Raw genomic sequence first — 6,000 nt, 5'->3', positions numbered from 1 at the left:
ATCTTTATGGGCACTTTATTGAGAAGTCGGTATTCTAAGGAGACAGCGGGTTATGTATCCTAAAAATTGTCTTAACATCTCATCTCAAGCCAACTTTTTATAAGGAGAAGAAAGGGTAGGTCAAGGGTCTGGAAAAAGGTTAATCTGATAAGAGTTACAGTCCTCTGATGGTTTTCCCAGTTTTTCTTTATCTACTGATCAGCAATTCTTTATTTGCTTCCTCCCTGGAACTCAGACTCAGATACTTCACTTGCAGACCCCCTGGGGCACAACAATTAAATTGCTGGTTGACCTCCGGGAGTCACAAAGGTCATGTATTCCAGTTCCTGGAACAATAGTTTTCCACAAGCAGTAATCACATAAGCCTATCAACTATAACTAAAGCTAAAGACTTTAACTCTCGAGTTCTCCTATCATCTTTGTAATTGGCCTTACAATGATAAAGGTCTGCCTCCCTGCCTTTTCCCCGGAGCAGGGTTGGGAATGATGCATCTGGTTTTAGTGTTTCATCAGGATGGCTCGGATCATGTAGTATCTCAGTGAAGTCCCTGAAGACTCACCAATTCTCTCTTACCAAGATGGGCAGAGAATTCTTCCTAGTGTACTTGTAATGTGAAGAATGGAAGGAGTGTATTTACGGCTTCTGGTTCCCCACATAGGGGAAGTTGACACTCTGTTCTAAAAACAAATAGACAACTGAATAGACTGAAAAACCAACAACCTTTCTTGGATCTGTAAAAGAAGGGAGGACACAGGCAAAACACTGCCCTCAAGACTGGAAAGACAAGAGAATATAAGGCTTACTGGGGAAGAGATCTGGAGCACGAACCAGTGCTGGGGTTTCTGACACAGGCAGGAGAAAGAAACCATTTCAAAATACTCCAGACTACTCTGTCCTTCTTAATAAAGCCTGCTGTCAGGAAAATAATTAGCCAGAACCTAACCTGAGGAGGTATTATCAGCGGGAGGGGCAGGAACATTTGTTAAAGCTCTTACCATGTCCCAAGCTGTGCTAAATAGGCCTTTCACACACATTTTCTCACTCTAGCAGCTATTTTTATCTTCACCATTTTAATTACGTCTAAACAACCAAGGTTTATATTAAGCCTCACTTTACAGATTACATTCTCAGTAAGTCACAGAATCAGGACTACAAAATTCAAGCCTTTTCTTCAGGTTATTGAGTCTGGATTTCTAGGAGTATTGACTGATTGACTGATTGATTCATTCATTCTTCTTTCAGGGCATACTTATTAAGGCCTGGGATAGAGGTTACTGGTTGCCCCTCAATATCTGCTGTCCTCTTCTTACTTACTGAATTCTTAGTTTTCAGATGAGCACATGACTGCGAAGAGCTAAAAACTCTCAAGTTCCGTTAGAGAGAAGGGGGCTCCCAATATAGCCATAGTTTTTTTTTTTTGTATGACAATAGGGACCTCAGAATTGGGTGTTGATGGACATCAAGATCTTTGGACTAACTCCTCCCACTTTGGTTCTGTACTCACTAATCAACTGTCTGACTGTTGTAAATTGAGAGAGAAAAGAATTCACCCAAGGGTCTATGAAATTTTACTAGAGCAGCTAGCTGGCTCTTTGCTCTTCCATCTCAATTGACTCTGCCAGAATTAATAAAAAACATTTGCTTTTCTTAAGAACATCTATAAACCAATATCTACTAAAATTTTTTATTAGATTAATTTTAAAACACCATAAACTCTTCAAGTCAGTTATCTATCCCCTTAAGACAAAAATCTAAGGAATCATTTCATTAGTAAGTACTTAAATAATATTTAATGATTTGACTACTATGACTTTAAAATACAAAAATATCAAATAATTATACAGTGAGAAAGATGTACTAATAATACGACCTTGTAAAGGAGGGCTCCAGGGTGGTTTTCCATTGACCATTACTTGGACTAGTGGTTCCTCGTATCAACTGCACAGCCATATCCTGTGCTTTTAAAAATCATGAGCCCCGTTACACTAATTAAATTAGAATCTCCGGGTATGGGACCTAGAAATCAATTTTTTTCCATGCTCCCTAGGTAATTCCAAAGTTCAGTCAAGCTTGAGAGCTACTGATCTGGATTTTTAGGCTAATGTTTTAGATCACAGGTGTTTCAAATGGAAAGCTTTTTTGCTCGTTTCTATTTGTTTCCGTGGAATTATTTTTGTTTTACAATTTTGTTAGAGTTGTCATGAAAATGAAGAAACCTCACTCATATTGGAAGCAGAAGCAAGAAATGTTACAAGCTTCATATTCTTTCTGCTTTGTAAGCCGGACCACATCTAAAGGCAGACCTTAATACTCACACGCGTTCTAGAAAGATTCAAAGTTAGACACAGAAAAGGAAAGAGTTTACTTGCAAAGGTGTGGGGGGGCGGGAGTCACTGAAGAACTGATTTACCAAATATAAGCACTTCAAGGGAAAGAAATCCCTGTAACATTGCCAGAGTTACAAGTTTACATAGTCTATTCACAGCAGGGAAACAGTAACTTTCTCACAAATTTATCATACTCGGAAAGATCGTGACACATCGTTAGACACTAGCAAGGCAAATATCAGGAATTAAATCGTTTGAGGCAAGTCCAAGGAAATGCTTACAGTGTTACTATTTTGGGAACAAGTCAGGACCACTCCGCAGGTTTTGGGTTATCACCTCCCAAGAAGTTCGGCCAGACTGCGCTTTAAGACACCTGTCAATTCCCCAACCTAGCTCCAGCGAGAGAAGAAGCGCCGTACCTGACCTTCTGCGCACGCTCCGGGGGGCGGGGTGCGGCACGCGGGGACTTGTGGGAAAGCGCAGGAAGGCGGGGTCTTGCCCGAGTCGCAGAGGGCTGGCCCGGCTGGAGGTGTGGGCCGTAACGGCGTGGTGAGGTAAGCCGGCTTTTCCGTTAGCGCCGAGGAAGCTTTTGGGGTCGCCTGACCGGCGAAGGGGGCGCGGCCGTGGGTCCTGGGTGAAGCGGTGCGGCCGAGGGCGGCGGGCGACCCGAGCGCGGCGTTGGTTGCCGCGGTGGTGTCCTGGGTAGCGGCGTCCCGGGAGCGCGTTCCGGTCAGGTTTCGCCCCGCGCGCCCCGGGACTGGACGGTCTCCTTTGCTGAGGGTCGCGCACCCCGGCTGCTCCGGGCGTCGGGCTGTTTGCGGTGGTCGGGACCTCAGGTTCACCCGGTAGGGGAGACCGCGGTGGGGCCCGCCCCCTTCGGGCGTGCGCGTGCCACGCGTGCCGCCTGGACCTTGGGGGCGAGAGTGAGGGTACCCGAAAGCGCTGGACGTTTCCGGTTGCTGGACTGGACCTCAGTCAGCCCCGCCGCACGTTCCGTGAGCGTCCTTGGGCCTACGGGCCTAGCAGAGGTGATGGGGGAATGGGAAAGGTTTTGACCCCCTACATACTCTCAGTGGCTTGCTGCACTTGGATTCGTATTTTTCAGTCCGCAGCAAAGCATTGCACTAGTTTTTAAAGGATTTGTTCCTGGGTGATCAAACATGGACACTGCCCAAAAGGAGCTTACTTTTACTTGAGTTTCTGAGTCTAGGCTGGGCGTCAGAAGACCTGTGTGCGTTTGCAATCATCTCTTCCTCCCCTTGAATGAATCTCTTTTCTAATCACTTATCTCCCATCCTTTAAGCTTGGAACCCCCTCTCACCCTTTGGTGACCTTGCCCCATCACTTACCCTTTTTCTTGTATCTTCTTTTACCGTGTTTCACCCCAGACCCCTGCAGCAGTTATACACACTGAGCTATGGAGACGAAGGTACTTCTGGAAATAGCTCTGAGAAATGCGGGGATAGGCGATTTGTAGTGGTACGGAAGTCAGAGCGCACTCGCCCAAACTGGGTACCGCCTAGGACACGCCTTGGCTGCGTGGAATAGCTTACTGGCCCTGGGCTGCGGGCCCGTGCAGTGCAGTGCTGTACAGAAGAGCTTTGGTTACGTGAAGCAGGAGAGAAAAGGGTGGGGTGAATACCCCAGATGATGTGTGAGGCTGCTGGTGTAACACGGCATCCTGTCTACAGCAGCCTTTTTTTTTTTGATAAGTAGAAAGAATAAGTATAGTGTAGTAAATACGTAAACTAGTAGCATAGTCTTTTATTATTATTATGAAGTACTATGCACTGTATAATTGTATGTGCTCTACTTTTATATGATGGTCAATGTGGTTGGTTTGTTTACACCAGCATCCCCGCACTCTTGAGTAAGGCATGTGTTACAATGGCTATGATGTCACTAGTGATAGAAAGTTTTCAGCTCCATTATTATCTTATGGGAGCCCAGTTGGATGTGTGGTCTGTTGTCCACCCAAACATGCTTATGTGGGGCGTGAGCAATGTTACATTTATCAAACACAAAATGACCTTAATCTTCATATATTAATCTCATTTACTTAGCTCATTTTGTTTCCATTTTTTTGAAGACCCCATTAAAATTCAATAATCTCTGTATAACTAAGTGTAAAGACCATGTTTTAATCTCTAAAATGTTCTTTTCCCCATACAGCCTCTGTAGTATTCGGTACTGCTAACGTATCCCACCTTGTTGAACTCTTGAAGATGCTCTTTTGTGACTCCGAATTTTCCTCCCAGCTCCCTGGATGCTACTGCCTTGTTTTTCCTATATCCACATCTCTTTTCTCTGTTTGTTTCCTAGATATTAGTGTTCTCCAGAACCGCCTGTAGTCGTACTGCACCCCAGTAGTCGTACTATTTTAGCATGTCCCCGCATCCCATGGTTATAGCTTCCACCTTTATGCTGGTGACACCCAGATTTATGACTCTAGTCCTCTGTAACTACCTACTAAGATGTGTCCTCCTGATGTCCCATAAACACTCAAATAAAACATATCCCAAGCTAAAATATCTGTCTTTTCATTTGTCCTCCAATCCCGAAACCTCTTATCCTTTTACAGTTGTGATTCCTGACTCAGAATGTCACCACTGACCTAACCAGGCTCCCAAACAAGAAAATCTGAGACAGCAAGTCTGTGCACCACAGTTCCTCAATCTAGTCAGTCATGTCCCTTTTATTTTACCACCTCAGTACTTTCACATAGCTTTCTGGCATTTCAAGATCTGGTTTATTTTCACCTTGTTAGCCTTCTCTTCCGTGGAAGAGTCCCTCCTAGTCCCTCACTTTGCCTGCCTTCTCCTCCATGTAAATCACTTGGCTGGCCCCTTTTGAAGTTACAGCTCCTTTGGGTGTTCTTTTCTTGACCTACCACTCTACCCTCTGATTTATGCCTGTCCTTTGTGGTCAGTCTCATAGCATTGCTATGTATCTCTAAGCACAGTGGTTCTCCCAGGGTTTATTATGCCTCCCAGGGGACATTGGACAATGTCTGGAGGCATTTTTGGTTGTCAGAGTCTGAAGGAGGGGTGCTAATACCGGCACCTAGTCGGTAAGGCCAGGGATGTTGCCAACCATCCAACAGTACACAGGACAGTCCTCCAGTAAAGAATGATTCAGCCCACAATGCCAGTAGTCTCAAGGCTGAGAAACCCTGGCTAGCATAGTACTGTTACTCAGTATTTGATTGTTTCATTTTCTTCTCTACTAGATAAAGGGACTATGTCTTACTTGTTTTTGCATTCCTAAATCTTGATACAGGACCTATGATGTAACAGAAATTCAATAAATGTTGAAAGAAAAAGGAGTTAATTAGGATAAATTTATGAACTCCAGGGATGAGCAGCCAATTTGCCACTATGGACTACTTGGCCAGTTTCATTAATTCTCCCCCGCTGTCTTTCATTCATATTGCATTGTGGAGAGGCCTAAACTTGTTTTGTTTTTTTTTAATTCAGCAAACATTGACCCATTTTTAAACCTTTAAAAAAAGATTTTATTTATTTATTTACCTTTAGAGGGAAAGGGAAGGAGAGAGGGAGAGAAATAATCAATCTATGGTTGCCTCTCATGAGTCCCCTGCTGGGTACTGGCAGATGTGCGCCCTGATTGGGAATCGAACTGCAACATTGACCCATTTTTAAAAATAATGTA

At 44.2% G+C, this 6,000-nt stretch overlaps 1 protein-coding gene across 3 annotated transcripts in view; it reads left to right on the top strand.

The window, feature by feature from the left end:
- Positions 1–2,783: 2,783 nt before the first annotated feature.
- The window catches only part of RPAP3 (RNA polymerase II associated protein 3), a 37,091-nt gene continuing 33,874 nt past the window's right edge, over positions 2,784–6,000 (top strand). Inside the window, exon 1 of one of the 3 annotated variants that reach the window (XM_037061112.1) lies at positions 2,784–2,882. The gene's annotated coding sequence lies outside the window, so the exon portion shown is untranslated. Of the gene's footprint in view, positions 2,883–2,923; positions 3,174–6,000 lie in introns of those variants that run through there. The other 2 variants (XM_037061114.1, XM_037061115.1) reach the window with 2 other exon arrangements.

The sequence above is a fragment of the Sturnira hondurensis genome, unplaced genomic scaffold, assembly GCF_014824575.4.
Source record: "Sturnira hondurensis isolate 20B ecotype Veracruz unplaced genomic scaffold, ASM1482457v3 Scaffold0013190, whole genome shotgun sequence".
Classification (NCBI taxonomy): domain Eukaryota; kingdom Metazoa; phylum Chordata; class Mammalia; order Chiroptera; family Phyllostomidae; genus Sturnira; species Sturnira hondurensis.
Note: the sequence above shows the minus strand (reverse complement) of the source record. Positions and strands in the feature narration are given on the sequence as shown.